The sequence below is a fragment of the Garra rufa genome, chromosome 9 (genome assembly GCF_049309525.1).
Source record: "Garra rufa chromosome 9, GarRuf1.0, whole genome shotgun sequence".
Lineage (NCBI taxonomy): Eukaryota > Metazoa > Chordata > Actinopteri > Cypriniformes > Cyprinidae > Garra > Garra rufa.
In genome coordinates, this window is record NC_133369.1 from 540,836 (window position 1) to 566,249 (window position 25,414).

The following is a 25,414-nucleotide window of genomic DNA, read 5'->3' on the forward strand; positions in this document are numbered from 1 at the left end:
TGGTTTGTAGTTTACAAGTATGTGTATATACATACAAGTGTTAAATTTACAATTACTTTTCCCACCTCCAGTTTACTGGGAAACATTATCCCATGCAGTGTCTTCGGATGCGTACCTGTCATGAGTCTGGTCTGTGTTTTCTGTGCCTGTGTTTAAGGACTTTCATTTTGTAGTTTCTGTGTCTCATTGTTTCCTGCTTCCCTGCCTCTCTGCCCCCTCATTTGTTGTCATGGAAACTCATTGCTCCACACCCATTCCCTCATTAGTTACTTTGGTTACCTATTAGATCATTACCTCTGTCTTGTGTATAAATAGTCTTTGTGTTTCCTCTGTGGTTTGTCAGTTGTTAAATGTGTAATGGTTGTCTCTGCCCTTGTCTGAGTTCCTGTTCCCTCTGGATTTTATTGCTTTGTCACGGATTCCCAATAAACTACTGCATCTAGACCCTCTTTCGCCTTGTATCTTCCAGCAACGTTACAGTACCTCACATTTCAGCAAATAGCAGGTAATCTGGGCATTCCATGCTTACAGAAAATTCACACTATACACATAACATACTGCAATATAGTAGGAGTTGTATGGAAGTGTGTCATTCCGAACACAGCTTCTGCACTGATTTCAGTGTACTTGAGTTATATTTAGTAGATTCTGGCAAATATAGTAGGTCATCTGGGTATTCCATGCACAGAGAAAATTTGCATACTATGCACAGTACACATACTGGGTACTGCAGAAATAGTAAGAGTAGTATGATAGTAAAGCATTTTGAACACAGCCTTAGTTTTTTTTTCATTAGACAAAAACACAAATACAAATAATACAAAGGTTAAACCATGTTAAGGTACAATAATCAAAACAAAACAAAGATAATATAAAATAAAACACAATAAAAAAATATATATATATATATATAAAATTCTCAGCCTATCATGAACCTCTTGACCTAAATATTTACCTCACATCCCAATCTATCTCATACAGCACAAGGAAACCGGTTATACAGTAAGAAAGGAATGCTTATTCAAATACAAATCTCCCCCTAAATATAATCTCCTGTAAACTGGTTGGGAGATGTTCCAAAACAGGCCCTCACATCTCTTCAAACATGGCACTGTCTCCCCTAACCACTGCAGTTAGTCTCTCCATCGGCAATATTCTGAAGATCTCTCGATACCAAAGGGAAAGTGATGGGGGTCTAGGGTGAATCCACTCAATAAGGATGCATTTTCTCGCGAGTAACAGGAGTTTACCGCAGAGTAGAAACCGGTCAGCGGTTAAAGCAATGTCTTTTGCTGGCAAGCCAAGTAAAAAAACAAAACAGGGTCCTTGGTAAAGTTTATTTTAAAAATATCCCCCAACTTCCGAGCCACTCCATCCCAAAACTTTGTGATGTGTGGACAATGCCAAAAACAAAGCATGAAAGTTCCAATTTCACTCTGGCATTTATTGCATAATGGAGAGTGATTACTATTCATCTTATTCAGAATTCGTGGAGTAATGTAGAGTCTTAGCAATAATTTGTATTGCGTTTCAACCAGTCTATTGCAAGTGAATATACTTCTAATAGATTTAACTGCATCTACCCAGTCGTCATCGATATACTCAGTACTGAGATCTCTCTCCCAAGTACGCCAAATATGATCAATACCACTGTGATCCATTGTATAAAAAAGAAGGTAAGCTTTTGAAATAAGGTGTCGTGTATCAGTCATTTTCAATAAAAAGTCATCTATATTGCAGTAGACAAGCATTTCCCCAGGAGGCTTGAGGTTACAAGAGTTAATAAAGTGACGGATCTGAAGGTATCCCCAAAAACTACCACTTTCAAGCTCAAATTTGTCCTTAAGTTGGTTAAAAGACATTAAAGTATTATCTAAAAATAAATCACCAGCCACTCTTATACCCTTTCCATGCCATCTATGGAATAAGGATTTTTGAACCCCAGGGAGAAAATCTCTATTGCCAGTCAAAGGTGTCAGACCTGACAAAACGCCCCTTCTCCCTGCGCATTTCATGATGTCCTGCCATACTTTAACTGTGTTAAATATGATATGGTTGTTTTTAATTTCAGGCCTTAACTTAAAGCCCTTACTACCCGTAAGCAGACTTAACAACGAGTATGGCATCACCGCCCAATCATCAACGCAAGGCTGGGGTTTCAAATAAGAATGCAGCCAATTCAAAATTGTACGAGTATGGCAAGCCCAATTGTAAAACTTTAAATTGGGTAACGCCTGTCCACCATTATCTACTGGCAGTTGTAAGATCTTCATCTTAACCTTTGGCTTTTTCCCTTGCCAGATAAATTTTGAAAAATTTCTTTCCAGATCAAAACTATTCTTTTTAGGAAACCAGAGTGGTAGCATTTGCATTGGATATAATATTTGAGGAAGGATGTTCATTTTAATGAGATTAATTCTTCCCATCCAAGATATGGGGCGGTTAAACCAGCGCTCTAAATCGTCTTTTATATTTTTAATAAGTGGGACTAAATTAAGTTTCCATAGTTCTGATAAATCAGGTGAAAGTCGAATTCCAAGATATGCGAGGCCTGTCTTAGCCCATTTAAAGGGACAACCTAACAAGGAGCTAGAAGAGATATCTCCCCCTAGGGGCATAACTTCAGATTTATCATAATTAATCCTATAACCTGAAATCAAACTAAAAGAATCAATAGTCTTGAGAACAGTGGGAATAGAGGTTTCAGCATTTGTAAGAAATAGAAGTATATCGTCGGCATATAATGCGATTTTATGAACTGACTGGCCTATCTTAACCCCCTGAATATCAATGTGAGTTCTAATAGTCTCTGCAAGAGGATCCAGAATTAAGGCAAAAAGGAGAGGGGACAGAGGGCAGCCTTGCCTTGTACCTCGCCCCAACGGAAAAGGGGGAGAGCGAATGCCATTGGTAATAACACAAGCAGTTGGTGCACAGTAAAGAGTCCGAATCCAGTTAATAAAGTCTGCACCTAAATTAAACTTGCCCAGCACTTCAAACATATTCGCCCATTCCACACGGTCAAACGCCTTTTCTGCGTCTAAGGAAATGGCGAGCACTTGAGCTTTAGATATTTGTGAATACTGTATTATGTTAAGCAGTCTCCTGACATTGGAATTTGACAGCCTTTGTTGAATAAAACCTGTCTGGTCCGGGTTTATTAGCTGAGGGAGGAGTGATTCAAGTCTTCTTGCTAAAAGCTTGGATAACAGTTTACAATCCACATTTAGCAAGCTTATTGGCCTGTAAGAACTGCATTCATCCAATGTTTTTTTTTTTTCTGGATCAATGAGATATATGCCATATTTAAAGTTGCTGGTAAACAGCCCTTTTTAAATAAGTCAATGTACATATCTGTTAGAGGTTCTAAAATAAATTTGCTTGTTTTTTTGTAAAACTCCGGACCAAAACCATCAGGGCCCGGAGCCTTGCCACCTTTCAGATACTTAATTGCCTCTAATACTTCTTCCTTTGTGATAGGCTTATTCAGACCTGCCTGCTGCTCAGCGGATAGACTAGCAAGTTTAATTCGGTTCAGAAAAGAATGATACGAGTCAGCAAAGACACTAGTCTCTGATGAGTACAACTTCTGATAAAACTGTCTCATAATTGTATTTATTTGTTTAGAATCATGAGTTAAACTGCCCTTGCCATCCTTAAGAGATGAAATCACGCTTGCCTCATTCCTACCCCTAGCCAGTCGTGCCAGCAAGCGGCCTGGCTTATTGCCGTATTCGTACAACCTCTGCCTTGCAAAAAGCAATGAGGTCTCCGCCTTTCTAGTTAAGATTTGATTTAAGGCTGAAAGAGCTGCATCTAATTCTTTACAGGGAATCGCATGGTGAATCGAATGCCACGCTGAATCAGCACCTCGCAAGATTTGTTGAAACTCCGACGTTTCTCCTTGACGACAGAAGAGAAGTCCTGCTGAATGAAGACTTTCTGACCATCCACCTCCAGGTAGCGTTTGGTCTTTATAGCAGAAATGATGCGTTGTTTGTCGGCAAAGTTGTGGAGTTTGATGAGCACCGGTCTCGGTCTGTCACCCCTCTGTGGGCTTCTGTGCGCACGGTCGATCTTAAAGTGGCCTTTCGCAGTGTCCAGCTGAAGCACCTTTGGTAGCCAAGAAGCGAAAAATGCAGAGGGCTGTGAGCCTTCAAACCCCTCTTTAAGCCCTACGATCCGTATATTGTCTCACCTTGACCTGTTCTCCAAGTCGTCCACCTTTTCAGATAACATCAGCATTAACTTTTCTGTTTCTCTCAGCTTTTTTTCCGTCGAGGTTGCGGTGTCTTCAATGTCAGAGACTCGGCGCTCCGCGTCGGTAATACGTTTAGTGTTGTCTTCAACGCGCTGCGAAATAACATCCAAAACATTCGTGGACGTAGACAGTTCCTCATCCAAAACTTTGCTGATGCACTCCGTGACTTCGCGTGTAAGCTTAAGTGAGTATAGCCACACTCGCATGTGCCGCCATCCTGTGAGTCAGCGTCGGCAGGTCTGCTCCGAAGATTTCGTTGGGATTTTAGACCTTTTCATTCGGACAAGTACCTCCGTCCTTGCTCGACATGTTGTTGCTCCGAAATATAACTCCAAACAGATGTGAAATTAACCTTTTGTATAGTTAAAAGTCGGAAAAATATCGAAAGATGCGGGAGCTAGGCCACCGTGCACCCTCTTAGCTCCGCGACGTCATCGACCCCAGCCTTAGTAAGTTTAATCAACCCTAATCAAACATATCTGAGCAATGGTATCGAAGTCTTTAGGATTAGTTGAAAATCATGGGCAGGAACTAAAAGTCCTTCAGGATCGGAGACACACTTTTCTGCTGTAGACAATGACACAACTGCAGCCTTCAGTTTTTGATGTTAATTTACCATTTACCTGGATTTACACATTACAACTGTTAGTGTTGATTGAGCATGAGTGAATAAATAATCACCTGATGGCTCTGGACACTAGTGTGGAGTGTCTAAGGAGGATCTGAAGGAACAGCAGGTGGCAGTAAAGCGCCTGAGGAGCGACTGGCCAATAAACAAGAAGAAGAGCTCAGCTGCTGAAGCGGTGGCTGTGTCCGAAATAGACCTTTCTCTCAGAAACCGGAAATACGCAATCGCAGGGTATGCAGACTTCCTGTGTAATGTCAACACAGCAGAAAGCCGGGTAATTTAAAATTAAAATGGAGAGAGTCTACACAACTTCCCTCACCGGATAAAATATACTAACAAAATAACTTTTGCCGACGTGATAAGAGTCGTGGAGGAAAACTCAAAAAGAGGAACAAATTGGATAAAGGATATACATTTTTCCACTAAGAGTTTATCCGGGACATTCTAAAATGCTTAACGTACGTAAAAAAACGACCAGGAAACCCCAAATTTCTGTCAAACCTTACTTGGAACAAAGTACTAACTACTGTCAAAAGAATGAGTCCTTATTCCACAGATAAAGTGCATAATATCACGTTAAGCGTTTTCTCCCCTATAGAAGCCCATTATAAGGAAACTGCTCAACGTGGTTTAACTTACCTCAACAGCGACCAGGGAAGACCAAACTTCTGTTAAATTTCACTTATAATAAACACTTGCTGCTCTCAAAAGAATGAGCTCTCGTTCAGCATATAAAGTGATCGCCCCATAGAAGTCCATTATACAAAAAAGAGCTTAACGTGGCTTAAAATTTTACTTATAATAAACACTTTCTGCTCTCAAAAGAATGAGCTCTTATTCAGCATATAAAGTGAATAATATCACGTTTTTCTCCCTATTGAACTCCATACAGGAAAAAGCTTAACATGGTTTGTTATAATGGACTTATGGGGGCGATCACTTTATATGCTGAATAAGAGCTCGTTCTTTTGACAGCAGCAGGTGTTTATTATAAGTGAAATGTAACAGAAGTTTGGTCTTCCCTGGTCGCTGTTGAGGTAAGTTAAACCACGTTAAGCAGTTTCCTTATAATGGGCTTCTATGGGGGAGAAAACGCTTAACGTGATATTTTTCACTTTGTCTGTGGAATAAGGGCTCGTTCTTTTGACAGTAGTTAGTGTTTGTTCCAAGTAAGGTTTGACAGAAACTTGGGGTTTCCTGGTCGTTTTTTACATACGTTAAGCCACGTTAAGCGTTTTCCCGTTTATCCATAACTTTCAAGGTAAGTAGCGTAGCTAACGTTAGAGAGCAATCAGGCTAACAAATTACTAGTGTGTGCACTTAGACCGAGGACTAGGGTTATAAGGTTATGTATGGATAGTATAGAGGACATGTACAACTTTATTAAAGCAATATAAGAGTCGTGGTCGTGATGTTACAAACAATCTTGCTCGATTTTTGCGCCATCTTTGTTGTTTAACTGGTTACCGGCATACTGGGGCGGAAATAGGTTTACACAGCAATTGCGTATTTCCGGTGCAAAATACGGAAGTTGTGAGAAAGGTCTATCGCCTACTCAATGAGTAGGTACTTAATTTCAATAAGTACTTACTTAACGAGCGCTAAAATGTTGACGTTATCATGTGACCTATGACGTTATAACAAGCGCAACATGAAATGATATGAGCGACGGATTTAATTCATCTATCTGTAAACATTTTGATGTTGATGAAATTTGCTTATTTTGGATTGATTGAAGTTTTTATATTTTTAACAATACTAAAATGACTAAAACCCCCAAATTTGTTGTCCTGAATATGTTAATGGGCAAAATTGTGCAAAACTAGCTTAGATCTCATTTGTTTTCCTTTTTCTTGCTGAATTTCTCTCTCCTTTCATCCCTGAAACTTAAAATAATAATAAATAAATAACAAAAACAACAAATGCAATTTTTAATTCATTGCGATTTTATGAATATTCAAATATATTTAATCATTTTTTCTGTATATAATCGTGTACTATGTACGCAAACCTATTATAGTTAGGTTTTCTGTCATGATTGTTCTTTGTTAAAGATACTTAAGTCTTTCCCTGAGTTTAGGGATGCACCGATCCGAATCGGCCGATCATGCTTGCGCGTTTTGTCAGTAAAGCCGGTTCTGTAATCAGCGGTAAATGCCATCAGGTGCGTGATTTCACGTTGAGCCGTATATACTACACACAGCCGTTGTTCATTGACGAGCTGCACACATTCACACTGATAATGAACATGGATTTGCGCAGCTCGTCGGTAAACAACGGCTGTGTGTAGTATATACGGCTCAACGTGAAATCACGCACCTGATGGGATTTACCGCTGATTATAGAACCGGCTTTACTGACAAAACGCGCAAGCATGATCGGCCGATTCGGATCGGTGCATCCCTACCTGAGTTTGTATGGAATTAAATTCTGCAGTAATAATAATACAAAAATTTGAGCGACAGCGACACCTCATGGCATCAGTAACACAGCAACCCTACCTAGTAGGCCTACGCTATCCTCTATGTTTGCAACATCTGCACAAAGGAGACGTGGATCAGTTGCTCAAAGATCTTACATTTGGAGAAGGCTGTTGATTTTACACTCGGAAAATGTAAGTATCACTACTTAGAAATTAAAATAACTTTAGAATGCATTGCATTGCTAGCCCACTCCAACATTTACCAACAATAATAATGATAAATGCTGACTAATAATTAATGATATTTTTAGTTAAACAAGCATAATGTTTTTTTTTTCAATGAAGTAATGAATAATTGCATACGCTTATGAAAATGTTATATTTTATTTACTGACAACAACAGGAAACATGAATAAATTAGTAAAATAATAAAAGTAACCATGAACATAAATAAATACACATGGAACAAAGCTTTATTTAAACATATTGGTCTTTTATTCTTTTTCTACTGAGGATGAAGAGACCACAGCAACATCTGGTCCAGATGAGACAAAGGGCAGGTGGAGTGATGGAGCGTCTCATCGATGGCACTCAACCATTTCCAGGATGCTGCTGTGGATTTCTCCTTTCTCACTGCACACACCAGTCTGCAGACATTTCAGATCATACAAAGATGCACAAATATAATACAAAAGCTGTCATTTTAACAGCACAATGTCATTTGATCTCTGTATTGGAAGTTATAAAATGATCAATCTTTATATTAAGTTTCGGATTTTACTTTTCCCCAAAAATGCTCCAGTCACCTTTCCTTTCAGGTCCTGCTCCACCACAAAAGATCTGCAACAAAGGCACAGAAATCAAGAATCTGAAAAGTTCTGTTATAGCTCTGTTTGAAATGAGTTTGAAGTTCAGTTAGGCCTACTATATGTACATGTGTTTATTTACATTACTTACATTAATGTAAAGCAGTGTTGACAGTGAATTCTCACATAACGTCCATCACTCACTCAGATGTTTCGTGTTATGATGTGCTCTAGAACATTTTCCTGTCATTTGTTAAATAGACATTTATTAAACGTCTTTAAAATGTATATGTTTTATGTAAATCTATGTAAATTTATGTGTGCTACCTGAAGCTTAATGTTGGCTATACGTCATAAAACATGTTTTAACAGCGAAATCACAAATATACTATAGCATACTGTATAACATCTTGGCACCTTTTGCAAATCAACAGTTTACGATACAGTAGCTCAACAAATATGATTTTTAAGACAGGGAACCGTGTTTTGGTTTGTAATACTCACATTTGTAAACACCCTCGTTGCGGTTCTCAATCACGTTCGATGATGATGTATTGATCCTCCTGTGGCCTCCTGGGATTGAAAAGAGTCCATCGATGAACACTTCAGAATCTGGGCTGAAGCAGTAGGACATCCGGGGATTTCTCGCCTACTCTTTTATGAATACTGAGGTTTCGAACGTACTTCTTTCTTCACGTACTCTTTTTTTCCTACTATATAGTAGGTAAGTAGGCATATTCGGACGCACTTTAAGTAGACGTACGCCCGAATCTCGCGAGAATTAGTGCATTCGCCTACTAATTCTCGCCTACTATTTTATACATACTAAGGATTCGGACATACTTATTCGCTCGCCTACTGCTTTTCCCTACTAAATAGTAGAGAAGTAGGCGATTTCGGACGCAGCCTGACTCTAAACTGGTATAAGAATCAAGGGTGATTGCATGTGGGTTGGTAGGATAATCAGGAGACTGTAGAGTGTCAATGGTCCATTTGAGAGATAGGTGGCGGTAATGCACTTATAAGTCTTCAATCTGCCTTAAAACAAAAAGAGGAGGTTGTCTGGAGGTGGGCAGGAGATGGCGGAAGGACACGAGGAGACAGGAAGTGAGATGGGATTCGAAGAAGAGGGCGGGAGAGATAGGAGTGTTTGGAATGTAATGCGATCAAGAAAACGAAAAAAAAAAAGGATAAAGAAGTAGCTCATATAGATGAAACAGATAGTGAACAAAGCCTGATAATAAGTAGACAACAAGAGGAACATAAAGTGATCATGACACTATCTCAGGAGGGGTCGTCATTTGGTGAGCGGAATCCGATACAACTAACAAGATCGATAAACAAGGTGTTAGGGGAAGTTAAAGATGCAAAAGTATTGCGAAGTGGGGCGCTGCTGATTTTTTGTAGGAATAAAGCGCAACAAGAAAAAGCTATAGAACTGAATAGAATTGATGGCAAAAGGGTAAAATGCGTCTCAACTGGAAATAAGATGAGGAGTAGGGGAGTCATTACAGGAATACCTGTAAATGAACAAGATCAGAGATAATGTGACAGGGGCAAAAGTGCTGGAAGTAAAACGTCTAAAAACAACCAGGAATGGGGAGAAATGTGATAGCTTGTCTGTTATGATTAAGTTTGATGAAGTTAAAATTCCAAGTAAAGTATTCATAAGCTACATGAGTTACGAGGTCAGGACATATATCCCTCCCCCTTTGAGATGCTTTAAATGCCAGAAATATGGCCATGTAGCGGCAGATGTTCAGGAGAACATGAGTATGGGAAGTGTGGAGAAGGAGCAAAGCTTAAATGCTGTAACTGTGGAGGAGAACACAGTTCAGCTTACCGCGGGTGTGAAGCTAGCAAAAGGGCAATGGAGGTGCAGCGAATGAGAACAATGCAAGGAATAACTTATGCAGAGGCTGTAAAGAAAATGTCTAGGGAAAAGGAAGCCTATAAACCAGAAATCTAAGGAAACAAAGATAAGACCTGTGAGAACTGTAAGGAAATAGAGGCAAAGAAGGATGTGCTGGTCGTGGGAAAAAATGAATTTGTGTTGTTTATGGTAGAGGTGATAAACTGACAGACAGAAAGACAGAAAAAATCAAAATAATAGTTAAATCAGCTGAAAAATATCTAGGAATAAAAGGACTTAGTTGTGAGGAAGTGGAAGAAATGTTAATGGTAGGTAACACAAGCTCTCAGACATGGGCTGGTGGTTCTTTATGATACTAGTCATTTTGCAATGGAATGCCAGAAGCCTTATAGCCAATGGACAGGAATTTAAGAACTTTGTAGTTAATAGACAGACCTCATGTAATATGTGTGCAAGAAACATGGTTAAAACCACAATTAGAATTTGTAATGTATGGATATACTTCCATCAGGAAGGATAGAGAAACAGGAAAAGGTGGAGGTGTTGCAACTTTTATTAAAAATGGGATAAGGTATAAATTAATTAGTAAAGGAATAGAGAATGAATCTGTTGTAATTAGGGTATGGTCAGGGGAAAGTAGCATAAATGTAGTCAATTTCTACAACCCTTGTAGTAGATTAAACACTGATACTGTATATTGGAGTTAGTATGTGGGTCAATACAGGGTAAAATAGTGGTGTGTGGGGATTTTAATGCACATAGTACATTATGGGGAAGTTAGGATACAGATATTAATGGGTCAGTAATAGAAGAGTTTATAGGTGACAAAGAGTTGATATGTATAAATGATGGAAAGGGCACACGATACAATAGTTCAAGTAACACAGAAAGTGCTATTGATCTAACACTAGTATCAAATGAAATTGCAGGAATCAGTACATGGGAAGTAAAAGACTGGTCGACAGTGGGTAGTGATGACTATCCAATAATAACTAGGATTGGCATAGAAATACAACAGGATAATGAAGCGAGAATACCAAGGTGGAAGTTAGATAAAGCCGATTGGCAGACATTTCAAGAAATGAATGAGATTAAGTGTATGGAACTATTGAATAAAAATATAAGGAATGTAGAAGAAATGAATGATGAAATAGTTAATTCTATTATACAAATAGCAGAGAAAACAATACCAAAAAGCAGAGGAAATAAACGGGAAAAGAATGTGCCATGGTGGGATGAGATTTGCAGAAAAGCAGTTAAAAGTAGAAACAAAGCATTCAGGCAGCTTAAAGCTCACCACACGATAGAAACCTTAATTAATTATAAAAGAGCACAAGCGATAGTTAGGAAAACGATTAGATCTGCAAAACGTATATATTGGAGAGAGTTTTGTAATAAAATTGGAAATGAAACTCAGTTGTCAGACATATGGAGAGTAATCAGAAGAATGAGTGGAGTAGGTAAAAGTGTTGAAATACCGGTGCTATGTAGTAATAATAAGTAGTAATGCAGAAAAAGCAGAGCTTCTCGTAGATACGTTTGTGAAAGTTCACAATTCTAGAAATGTGTCCATAACAGAAAAGCAATATAGGGAGCAGACACTTTTGGAAAATTCTGGGATAAGAGAAAGATCTGCACCGGGGGGAGATATGGACCTCCCTTTTACTATGTTTGAATTAAAAAGAGCTATTCTAAACGTGCGACAAACAACACCAGGTAAAGATGCTAAATGCTATAGTATGCTAGGCAATATGAAGGATGTATCACTGGAGGTAGTACTAAGATTGTTCAATATGGTATGGAATACAGGTAAAATCCCACTTAAATGGAAACAAGCAGTGATAGTTCCAATACTAAAACCTGGTAAAAATGCTTCAGACCCATCAAGTTATAGGCCTATAGCGCTAACGTCACAATTAGGCAAAATTATGGAAAGGATGGTTACAGACAGGCTACGTTATTTTATAGAAAGTAGGGAACTCTTTTCTGCATATCAGTCTGGGTTTCGTAAGGGTAGGGGGACAATGGATTCGATACTGTGCTTAGAAGCAGAAGTTAGGAAAGCACAAACTAATAAAGAAAGTGTAATTGCTGTGTTCTTCGACGTCGAAAAAGCGTACGATATGCTGTGGAAGGATGGTCTTCTTATTAAACTTGATAAAATAGAAATAAGAGGTAAATTATACAATTGGGTACTAGACTTCTTGGATAAAAGGACAATAGAAGTTAAAGTTGGCACAGACTACTCTAGTGGAAAATGGTACCCCACAAGGTAGTGTTTGCAGCCCTATACTGTTCAATGTTATGATGAATGACATCTTTGACCAGGTAGGAGGAAATATAGGTAAATCGCTTTATGCAGATGATGGGGCACTTTGGGTTAGGGGTCGAAATATAGAGTATTTAAGAAAGAAAATGCAAGCTGCAATAGAGAGAGTGGAACAATGGACATAAATGGGGATTCAAACTCTCAGTCCCAAAAACACAAGTTATATGCTTCTCTAAACGACATAAAGTAGTACCTTTGAAACTGTATGGACAAAAGTTGGAGCAGATTAAGGTAGTGAGATTCCTAGGAGTTCTTTTTGATGAGAAAATGACTTTGTGTCAGCATATTGATAAGGTTAGAGATAAATGTAAAAAGATTAACAATGTGTTGAGGTGTTTATCAGGTCGAGACTGGGGAGCAAGTAAAGCATCACTAATAAGAATTTATCAGGTTCTCATGAGGACTGCATCTGATTATGGCTGCTTGGCATATATGTCAGCTGCAGAAACTAACCTTAAAAAGCTGGATGTGGAACAGTCACAGGCACTCCGAATATGTACTAGAGCATTTAAAACATCACCAGTAACTGCATTACAGGTAGAGACAGGAGAGATGCCGCTCCGTATTAGGAGGGCCAAGATCATGTTGGCATATTGGACATAGTATAATGCACCCCACAAAGACAGTCTTGCAAGAGTGTGCAGAACATAATAAAAGCAACTTCAATAGCTTTGGATGGGTGGGGAATGTAAAAGCACAAAATGCAGGTCTCAGTCAGTTGCAGATAAGCCCCACTGTGGCTATGTCAGAGATTCCACCTTGGAAATTTGTTATGCCATCTGTAGATATAAGCTTGCAGCAAATATTAAAGGAAAGATCAGAAATAATGCCACAGTGGTTAATAGTTCAGAATTATGTAGAGCAATATCAAGACAAGTTATTTATATTTACAGATGGATCAAAGCAACCTGAAACAGGCCGGACTGGTGCTGTTTTCTTCATACCCCGGTATGAAGTAGCATGTAAAAAAAGAACAACAGACTACCTGTCGGTATACAGTGTGGAGTTAATAGCTATCTTGCTAGCACTAGAATGGGTGGAAGGCAATATTCAGAGCAAAGAGATTGTTATAGCATCAGATAGTCTGTCAGCATTAACCAGCATTCAGTCTGGAAAGGTATCATGTAGACAAGACCTCATATATAGAATTCTCTATTTACTCCTCACACTTCATAATCAGAAAGTATTGGTATCTTTCCTTTGGGTTCCTGCCCATGTAGGGGTGGAAGGAAATGAAATAGTGGATACACTAGCAAAAAACTCTATAAAGCATGAGGTAGTAGATGTACAAGTACCAGTAAGTAGAGCAGAGGTTAAAGCTATCATAAAAAAGTACATACTCAAAATATGGCAGTATTATTGGGACGTAGCAGATACAGGGCGTCATTTATACAATATTCAAAAACAGGTAGTCACAAATATGAAGATGGGCAGGAGCCCAAGGGAGGAGATGGTAGTATCGCGCCTAAGAATGGATCATACTGGTTTAAATGCAACATTGTACAAAATAAGGAAACATCCCACTGGGCTATGCAATCACTGTAATGCACGAGAGACAGCAAAACATATACTATTAGAATGCAAAAATTATGAGGATGATAGGGTAGAATTAAAGACACAAATCAAAGAACAAAATATGACACTTGAGTATATATTGGGAAATACATCTGGGAAAGTGCACAAGGTATTAATAAATTACCTAAAAAATACTGGGTTAATTGAAAGAATTTAAAATGCGTATGCAATCCAATGAAGTTTTGTTGTTGTTGTTGTTGTTGTTTAATAATTTAGCTTAAGTTAGTTTCACTGTCCCCAACGCCATTCTACTGCCCACACTCCAGTCTAGTAGGTGGCGGTAATGCGCCTTAACCGCCATAAAACCTGAAAGAAGAAGAAGAAGTAAAACAAGAAGAAGAAGAAGCAGCGTGTCAGCAGCAGCAGAGTAGGTCTTGTGTGTCTGTTTTTTTTTTTGTGCGTCTGTACTTTTTGTAATTTGTTGGGGATCTAAATCAGGCATATCATAATTTATTTGTTTTGTTGTGTTTATCTTTAAGCAGCAGATGTGGATGAGTTACTTGAATATGATTGTTTATGTATTGTTTACTCTGATGGTTTCCGGGCGGTATGACCAAAACTTTGTTTCACGGTAACGATATCTTTCACGACACAGTTTTTTATATAGGTAGTCATTCCAGAAAATGTACAAAAGGGTTTAGCGAACGCTACTTTTTTCCCGGTACTTTAGCCTACTTTGTGTCATAATGAAAACATTTATAAAAAATAAGTCCAAAACTCTCTATTTTAACATTTTGAACAATAGGGCTCTCTTTTGCCTTTTTTTTTTTTTTTTTTTAGAAATTCTTATGTGTTTTAATTTTTCTGATAATCAAATGAAAGCATAAACATTTATTTATTTTTAATCAAATGAAAAATAAACCCTTTTAATTTTTGGCAAACAAACAGAGGTTTAGTGTTAAAATCAATACATGGAAGAAAAATTATATTCAGTTTAAAACGTTTAAATAATAATTGTAGTGTTTTTTTTTTACAATTAAGTGGTTAATCTTGTTGTAATGTATTTATTTATCATATATATTGTTTTATGTCAATTATTTAAATAGGAATATATAAACACCTACATTATACTGTACAAAAGTAATACAAGACTAATATTGTAATATTGACGAATTTACGTGGCATTCCGCGCTATAGTAAATTCCGTTTTTATGAATGAGTGCGCGATCCAGTCCGTGTTTTCGTGGAGGAGACATTGTAAACGCGTGACAGTGTAGAGACAGAAATGACATGCCTTCGTGTAAATAAGATAAATAGCATAAGGCAATTTAGTTTGTTTAATAAAAGAACAATGTATAGACTTGTTCTGTAGGAAAGATAACCTTATGCCGAGTTCAGACTGCACGATTTTCAAAGCAATCGCGTCACAGATGTTTTCACACTGCATGACTATCTGGGGTAGCATTCCGTCACTGCTGTGTTCACGCTGCACGGTGGATCGGCGACAGGGGGTTTCACACTGCATGACTTTACAATAGGAAGAATCACCGACAACTTTGTCCCGGTCCGCAAACTACGTCTCACAACCAAACACACGCGAGAAGTGACATGGAAACAACGCGAGGTCAGGCGTGCAAGTTCTCACGTGAGACTAGGGTTATTATATAAAAAATGGTAGCCCGCAAGAAGCTTGTCATACAAATTGTATGTGCACTCATTTGCAGCGAAAAGAAAAGAAGCGAAACTATGCTTGTTGATATTGTGATCTATACCTTCGTAACTCCTCCCCAACTTCCCGCTGGTCTGGATGTTGCTGTCTCATTGGCTGTAGGTAATCGCCGATGTGATTTTCAGTCAGATCACCTTTCACACGGCATGATTTTGAATCGCCGACAGGTCCAGATATTTAGCATGCCAAATATCTCACGGGCGATTCTCTCAGATCGCATCTTTGATAGTTCACACTGTGTGATTGTTACTCACGTGAACGAGCACCGATTTGCCTGTGATTTCGGGCATTTGTCGGCGATTTCTCAAAACCTGTCGGCGAGTCAAAATCGGGGCTGAAATCATGAAGTCTGAACTAGGCATTAAATGACTTCTATTGTGATCTGGCGCTATATCGAAAATAAAATGAACTTGACGTTCAAGCGGGGCGGGCCTCCCCCCTAAGATAATGGTAGGGGAAACACTGCTCCTCCTGCTCATTTTCTTTTGAGCCCTCCTCGTCTGTTCGTTTCTCCTTTTCCATGTTTTTACAACCTCCCAGCGTATCCTTCAGTCTTGCATTCAACGGTTCGACCAGTCTCAGCCTCACGCGTGCTGCACGTGAGTTGTTTACATTTCGCGGTATACACGGAATAAAAAATTCTTTTACGGTACACATTTCATTCCGCGGTAACGATATATACCGTCATACCGCCCAGCCCTACTCTTAGGTTTTACATTTATGAGAATATTATTCTGCTAATGGGGTTTGTAGTCTATGAAAATATTTTTCTATTCATACAAACTGTTCTGCTCTCTTACAGCAGCCTTACAGAGCACAAAGACTGCTGTTGATTCTGGTGAGTCTTCTTTCAGGGATGGGTGTTTTATTAGGGTTAGGATGTTCACACCTGCTCTATGTGAAGACCCACAGAAAGCAGCTTGGTTTATTGTCATTAGCACTGAGCGGCGAATCGTTCTCGCCTGGCAGGCCTGTCAGTGGTCTGATCAGGGCTAGACATTCGCTAGATCAACACACCAGCATGAGACTCACAGATCAGCCTCCTGTGCTTCATCTGTTCTCATCCTGCTCCGCTGGTCACACTGTCTGTCTCTTTTCAATCAGGATTGGTAGGAACTGAAAAACATGCTCCAGAAGTACCACAACACTGCACATTTTAGATGTTTTCCCTAATCAAATTTAATTCAGATCATGGAGCCTCTTTTACTAAGCTGATGATTAAACTTCATTAAGTGTTTTAGATGACTAGATTTGCAACACTTGCAGGGCTCTGGATCTTGACGACCAGGTCGGGAGAGATACTGTTATAACAAAGTTTTAGGAGGTTTACTGGATTTACTGTGGCAAAACAGACATAAAATCATTTTCTTTCCCCAGGTCAGCGAGCACATCTGAGCATCAACGATGTCCCCGTTTCACAGTCTCGAAGACCCGAGCGATGCCTTCGCTACAAGTTCAGTAAACTACATCTGCAGTATGCTTTGTCGTGGCAAAAATCCAACGACTCTCATCGCATAAGAGACAAATTCACTCTTAGGGTCTTTTTAAAGGTTAATTTCTTGCAAGAAAGGTCAGACACAGAAACACAGGTTGCTGCAGAGTGTGACAAAGAAGGGAAGGTTTCCTCCACTTTTATATCTCTTCCCTAGTCTTCAAGGTTACATCTCCTAACAGCCGGTAATTTTCCACACATAGTACGGAAACAGAGAAATGCTTTCTACTAGGGATGCACCGATCCGAATCGGCCGATCACTTGCGCGTTTTGTCAGTAAAGCCGGTTCTGTAATCAGCGGTAAATGCCATCAGGTGCGTGATTTCACGTTGAGCCGTATATACTACACACAGCCGTTGTTCACTGACGAGCTGCGCACATTCACACTGATAATGAACATGGATTTGCGCAGCTCGTCGGTAAACAACGGCTGTGTGTAGTATATACGGCTCAACGTGAAATCACGCACCTGATGGCATTTACCGCTGATTACAGAACCGGCTTTACTGACAAAAGTGCAAGTGATCGGCCGATTCGGATCGGTGCATCCCTACTTTCTACTATATCATACTTCCAAGACTCAAATCTTTATGTTTTGGGGCCCTGATACCTTTACCTCATGTCATCTTCAGAGCAGGTTTAGATAAAGCAGAAACTTACACAATGTTTCATAAGCACATATGATAAGTAAAATGAATTTTTCTTCCACAGCTTTGTGATTTTTTTTTTTAAATGCACTATTAACCTTCTACAGTTGTCTTTTTTTACTTTAAACATATAAAATCATACAGAAAATGGTAATTATGTAATACAATATTTTGGGATAAATGTCATTAAGATGAGTCCGCTGTCCGTATCTTGATGTATTTGCTCCAGCACTGATCTCACAGGAGTTCATGTTGATTTTCCAGCAGTTCAATCCTTTTCATGATGCTGTCTAGTGTTGTCCTGTTAAGAAATGTCCTTTTTGTGTGCTGTTGGTGAGAAATGATGTGGAAACATTTTTTTATGTCTGTTCAGCGGTTGTTAGTGATGCATTGATGCCTGTGTCGAATAAACAACACCGTTCACGCTGAAGCACCGTATCGTAGCTTGATTTGTTTTGGCCTAAAGCGTGGGATCTATGATCCTGAAGTTTTATTTGCCTGAGTGAGAACCATGCAAACCTGGGGCCGTATGTATAAAGCTTCTCAGAGTCAAATTTTAGTCTTAAGTGTTTCAAAATTCTAAGAGTGACGTAATTTTACTCTTATTTCTGGACTAAAGATAAAGAGTGATTCATAAAAGTTCTTAAGTGTTAAGACTAGGTCTCAGCTCCTAAATTATTTAAGAGAGTTGGAGAGGTCTCCTAACCTAGTTAGGAGTAACACAATGGCAGCCAAAGGGAGGAAACACACACTTTACAATACACATATGACATATTGGAGTTATATGATGATATGGAGTTGATAAAATGATACAATCGTGACCATCAAGCATTCTTTAATGTATTTATTTTAGCAATTGACCAAGTAATAAGCATAATAACTTAATCCACTCTACAAATCAATGCTCTAGCTGCAATAATATGTTTGTTTATTTATTTTCACTGGAAAATTTGAAAGATTGTAAAAATGCAGCAAAGCACTGGTGATGACACAGTAAGCAGGGTCTTAAATATTGTGACACTAACCTCACCAAACACATCAGTGACCAAAAGTGATGTGTGGAGGGTTTTAATGACCTCACATTTCACTTAAACCATCAAAATATGAGAAAACACTGATCAATGTTGCTAACTGCTTTCAATTGAAAGTAGTTAAAACAGTCACACAATGTAGCTGATGAGGACATAATGGTGAGTTCACTGATCTATATAATATAAATATATCAGTGGGAGAGTGTTGTAATCTAAATAAGGTTTAGTCTCAAAGTCTCAAAAGGGGGAAGGACGTCAACAAATCTAGTGACAAAATCACTAAACTGTCAACATTGACATTGAATACAACATAATCAGTTATTAATTTTGTGTTGGTCCTCTCTTGTTTTTGCATGTGTTCATAATTTCTTTGTAGGACAGAAATGCCAAAAAAATATGACACATTTTACTGCATTATTATCAAAAAAATAAAAGTACAACAATTGACTCCAAGCAAATATGCAATATGCTTACAAAATCAGTAACACTTTTTTCTCTCTCTTGGCCACAACTTAAAGGCAGTTTATTGACTTTCCAACTGACCGTCAAACCAAGCTGCAAAACAAGAAACTTTTAAGTTTGTGGGCTTTCTTTGAGTTCTTGGAGCTGTTCACATCATTGCTCCAACTGTAAATGAGGAGACATGGATTTCAAAGCATCAATAATAATTTGTGATAATTTTCCACGATGCAAAGCATTTGTTTAAATACACTGAAATATTAAATAGTGTCTTAATTAAATGTTTGTATTGTAGTTCCATCAAATAATTGGTGTTGTGCTGCTGTGACTCACATGAGCAGCTCACTATTGGCTGATTCAGAGGTCCATTTGTGTTTCAATCATTGTAGTCCTTAATTTACAACACTTAAATCAGAACTTAAGAATCAGTCTCAAACTTTACTGAAAATTGCTTTTAGATTCTTAATAAAAGTCTCCTACTCTTAAAAAAGTCCTACTTCTTACTAAGAACTTTTGGACACTTAAGGCAAAGTTTAAGACTACTCTTAAGAGCATTTCTTAGAAGTTTTATACATACGGCCCCTGATCTTTTTCTTTACTCTAATTCAGGGATGACAAACTCCTGGAGGCCCACAGAGTTTAGAGTCAACTCTAGTTAAACACACCTGGGGCCTGTTTCAATAAGGAGGTTCAACCAACTCTGAGTTTTAACTTGAACTCTATTAGTAATTAATAATTATTAAGAATATAATTATTTACTTATTAATAATCAGAATATCTAAGGTAAAAACTGGCAGAACGGTAAGTTACTGCTTTATGACACACAGCACAGCTCCAGATGACCAACAGAATGAATGCTGTGCTCTTCATTTCAGTCAGAAGAGATTCCTTCAGATAGGAGCCACACAGCAACATAACACTGATCCTGAGTAAACCATGATTAGCTGTTTCAATTAAAGATCAAAGTTTCAAATAAAATAATGCATGTTAAAAAGGCCTAAAAATCTGTTCAAAATCTGTGTCATCTGTTCTCAACAAAATCTGAGAATGTTCCATGCAAAAATAGAAAAAGGGGCTGGAAACCTCTTTCCTGTGTAATAGTGACACAAAGCCTAATGCTTGAAAGGATAAAAGCATGTCAGCGTAAATGAATTTAGGCTCATAAACAAACATTACAGCGTAAAATAGTAATGCTTACTAATAGTCATTTAATAGTGCACACATACCTGTTTTTAAAGAGCAGAGGCTGTTGAAACGAGCTGAAGCAGACAAACACACACAACAGATTCCAGATGGTTTTCTGCTGCGGGACGTTCATCCGCCTGCTTCCTCCCTCTGAGCTTTACTGCTTCAAGGGAAAGTACTTTTCTTCAGATTAATTTTGTTTTTCTGTTGTTGATAGTTTCAGCATTTCATTTTCTTTCTTTGGTCTGAACCACATGGCTGGGTGCTCAAGCAAACCCTTTTTATATATAAAGTACTTTGACATTTTGATTTGGATTCATTCTCCTTTTAATTATTTATCACACGCTCAAAATACCAGTGTGGCAAACCCAATAATACAGAAAAACAAATGTCATTTCTACATTAAATAATTTAGTTCAGGCAAGAATAAAAAAAAGAGTAAATTCAATCTTAGTACTCAATTTAAGCTTGTAGAATTAAAAAAGTGAACATATAAGTATATGTGACCCTGGACCACAAAACCAGTCTTAAGTCGCTGGGGTATATTTGTAGCAATAGCCAAAAATACATTGCATGGGTCAAAATTTTTGATTTTTTTTTATGCCAAAAATCATTAAGAAATTAAGTAAAGTTCATATTCCATGAAGATTTTTTGTAAAATTCCTTCTGTAAACATATCAAAATGTAATTTTTGATTTGTAATATGCATTGTTAAGAACCTAATTTGGACAACTTTAAAGGTGATTTTCTCAGTCTTTTTGATTTTTTTGCATCCTCAGATTTCTGATTTCAAATAGATGTATCTCAGTCAAATATTGTCCTATCCTAACAAACCATACATCAATAGAAAGCTTATTTATTGAGCTTTCATGTGATGTATAAATCTCAGTTTTGTCAAATTTAAACTTATGACTGGTTTTGTGGTCCAGGGTCACATATTTTATTTGGAATTGTTTGTTATTTTTACAAAGATTGTTTAAGTAAATATCAAAGTCATGATCCTGTTGTTCCCATCATTTGAATAATTAATAAGGTTACATTGTTTTTTGCTGTTTTCGGGATGTATTTGTAACACCTAGAGTTCACTTTCTACTTAAAACATACTTCTACATTCATACTCAAAAACTATTCACTGATTGTTACCGTCATTGTGTATCATGTGCCAAGTATTGAGGTCTCAGTGTTCATTTGGTTAGTAACTACATTGAGTCAACATAAATGTCAGGATTGTGTTCTGTTCTGTCTTGTTTTCCCCCCTGTGTTTCCAGTGTAATTGGTTTAGTCCTTGTTTCCCCCCTTTGGTTAGTAATTGTTTGGTTCAGTCTTGCCCATATTTGTACTTCCCCTTCTTTGCTCGTTTGTAGCCACTCCCCTGTTTCTGTCTATATATTGTCCTCAGTCTCTCACTCCCATTGTCTGTGATTAATGTTCCTGTGTGGTTCATGTTCCTTGGTTTGGTTTGTTTATTTGTTTTCAATAAATTACAGTTTATAATCTACTCTACTCCGGTTCCTTCAAGTTTCATCTGCCATCTCCGTCTCCTCCACCAGCAGCGTGACAATATGTTTGTAAGTAAACCACATGCTTTAATGACATTTCTTTTTTTCCAGTGATATGATGTTTGAGTATAATTTACAAACTGTGGCTGAAATTTTAATTTTAAATATGCATGCAAAAACTTAAGTGCAAAATAAAAATTAAGTAAATTTACTTTTTTTTCAGTGTATTAGTCGGGCATTCACCACAGCCACCTCCTAACACTTCTCCTGAAGCACCGGCCACCCGTCCATCTTTACCTGAGTACTAATCACCTCCACCTGCTCCCAGTCTAGCTACACCCTACATATACCTGATTCCAGCACTTCTCCTCTGTCTGGTCTACCGTTCGCATCCCCTACACAAGCTCCAGACGCAATGCTGTTCTTTGCTGTCTCCTGGTTCTCCATTGCTATTGGACTTTGCACTACCATTCATCAAAAGGACTGTCAGATAAGATTACCTGATCACCATTACAATTTGCATTCTGTTTTCTACCCTCCTGTGAATAAATCTCATCATTGCTGCTTCTGCTTAGTTTATTTTGAATGAAACATGTCTCCAGTGAACTTAAACTGCAGTTAAGAGCTAACCGTAAGCAGACCTTTACTGCTGATGCTGATTCTCTAAACGCTACATGAAGCTAATGATGATGATCTGCCATGCGCTCAGGGACTAAAGTGACTCCTAAAGGTGGGTCTCGGCTCAATCGCAGCACACCAGCTGTTTCTGTGATTCCACTGCAGGAAATGCCGTCATGTGTGCTGCTGAACTCTACTGCTAATGACTTTAACAGGTTACTTACAGTAAAATGATTGTGCTTATGTGTAACTGAGCACATATTCCAATCACAGCTGTTGTAAAACATCATCTTCAGTGCTCAAGAGATGATACAGTACATTTGTTTACAGTCTGTGTCCAGCAGAAAAACAGGCAAGCATCAAATTTCAAGGCGTTTAGAAGTGCTCTCTGAGACAGACAGATGTGAAAAGCTCAGGGAAGTAATGAACACAAATGTAATGGAATGGGCTTTTATTATGAATGAATGTTGAAGAATGGTTCTTCAAACAGGTGATGACTGCCTATGTCTGTAATTCTCACTGCTGCCATTAGTAGTGGATGTGACAAGCCTAACATTTCATCAATCTAAGAATATATTCAATTTTTATTTATAAACATTTGTTAAAACTTCTATTGATATCCTCTTCTGTTTAGAGTCAAGTTTGTTTTTCGCGAAATAAATTAAAACGGCGTGAAAAGGTCCAAAAGAACCAATTTGATTGGACTCAAATGATTCGTTGGCGAATCAAAATCGGATATCACACTGAAAAAAATGACTTTTTGGTGTGGTAAAATATATTAAATTAACTATCGTGATTTTTACATTGTAAAAGTACGTTTCTGTCACGATTAGCAGGATGAGGAGTGTAGATGGAGGAGGCAGGAACCGGAGTTAACTAAACACTGATATTTATTGTAAAAATAAACGAAAAACATGGAGCCAAACAGACAGGAGTAACAACACATCGACGGACAAAAGGGAGTGAGCAAACACAGACTTAAATACACAGAAACGGGGGCGTGGTAACAAACAAGATGACGAGGGGGAAATACAAATATGGGCAAGACTGAACCAACTAAAACAAAACCAAAAGGGGGAACACAGGACTAAACCATTATCATAAGGAAACAATGGGGGAAAAACACTAGGAAAACAGAACAGGACAAAATACTGGCAGTTTCGACTACAACTAGAATTTAAGTAAAAGTTAAAATATGTACACATTTAATTCATGTAATTAACAGTTAAATATTATGTATTTACTTGTAATATTTAAATGGTTTAGAGTCACTGCACATAAACCTAGTAATATTAAGTAAATTGTACTTTGAAAGTTCAAATTTCAAATAACGTGTTTGAAACCGCACAAGCGTGATTGGAGACTCTTCTTTACCTGGGCTGTGGATCAATCCGTTGGGGATCATCACGGAGGTACTGCGTGGTTTGGGCTGGAGTTTGTAATGTTCCAGGTAAGTTTATCTTTTTGTTTGGATGTGATAAAACATGGATTCGTGTGAAAGTTTGATTGTCTGTTTCTCGTTTTCCAGACTCGTGATTAATGTTCATCTTAATCGCTAAGCATAGCATCTTACATGCAATTAGCAATAGCCTATTTCAGTGTTGTTTCATAGTTCATTTCATGTTTGTAACTTAGAGATCCACAAAGCAAAATTTATCGTGTAAAAAAAACCCTAAACACGGTTAGGAAGTATTTGAGATTCTTTACCGCTGTAAGTTAATGGAAGTGTAAAATTGACAAAGTTTCAGAAAATTCCTTGTATTGAGAAAGGTGATCGCTTCTCAAAATACATGTTCTCGACGCCATTTCGGGTATTTCCATTAGAATAATTTGTATTTGAAATGCTACAAAGTGTTAATGATGTAATTTTAGTCTTTAAACTTTTTCATTTAATGTAACTTATACCTTATATGTCGTTCTGTAATGAGCCGCACAGGATCATATACGTTATTATTACGCTAGACTTACATTTTAGAGTGAGCATAGCGATATTTTTTGATTACGGACCAAAAGTAACCTTACCCTTAATAATCTAAATAGTTGTTTACATTAGATGCTATGCTAAGCTAACTTAAATGTACCTGTTGTCATGATTAAATGTATCAGAATGCTTTTTTTTTTGTCCAAAGAAGAGTATGCATTTGAGGCTAAATTAAAGTAAGAAAGAAGTTAATAATTGTAAAACCTAACTGAACATTTAAATTTGTAAATTGCTGATTACTTATCACTTATTCACTTATTCTTTAATCCCTCCCCCAATGTTAATTTATATTTTTCTAACAATGCTAGAAACTGTTTGAGTAGCACTTCTTGGCATGGTTGATGTCTTCCTCTTTTAAAGTTGCTTTGGAGAAAGGCACATTTTAAAAAGAGAAAAAAATTACTAAATGTAGTTGTATGAATAAAAATGATGTAAATACGTTATATTTTCTCAGAATCAAAGCATTGAAGGGAGACGTGAATCTGCCATCCGCAGCCTCATTATCTACCTTGGTGAGAAAGAAGAGGATCTCTTCGATGATTGCTTGGTAAAGCATGGTTTATTTCTAAATGATACAGTTTAAAATGTTAATTTAATACAAGTTAACCCTTAACAAAAAGAGGGAAGGTAGATAAAGGGGTGGACATGTTATACTCAGTGATGGTGAAAAGAATACAGAGTAAATGTCTAAAGTTGTTATAGAGTAATAAACTAGATATCTATCTTATTCTAATTAAAGAATCAATTCACACAAAAATGAAAATTGCCATTAATTGATCACACTGTTCCAAACCTCTAAGACAATTATTCATTTTCTGAACAAAAATGAGCATTTGAGCTTTTGGGGGTTAAAGATTCATATTTTGCAAATCATATATATATATATATATATATATATATATATATATATATATTTAAATAATTGTCTAATAATTAAGT

At 37.6% G+C, this 25,414-nt stretch overlaps 1 long non-coding RNA gene across 1 annotated transcript; it reads left to right on the forward strand.

Moving 5' to 3' along the window:
- The first annotated feature begins 14,179 nt into the window (after positions 1 to 14,179).
- LOC141343319 (uncharacterized) lies at positions 14,180 to 17,280 on the forward strand. Its single transcript, XR_012356724.1, has 3 exons — positions 14,180 to 14,261; positions 16,366 to 16,401; positions 16,941 to 17,280. It is a non-coding gene; the product is annotated as an uncharacterized lncRNA (long non-coding RNA).
- The last annotated feature ends 8,134 nt before the right edge of the window (positions 17,281 to 25,414 follow it).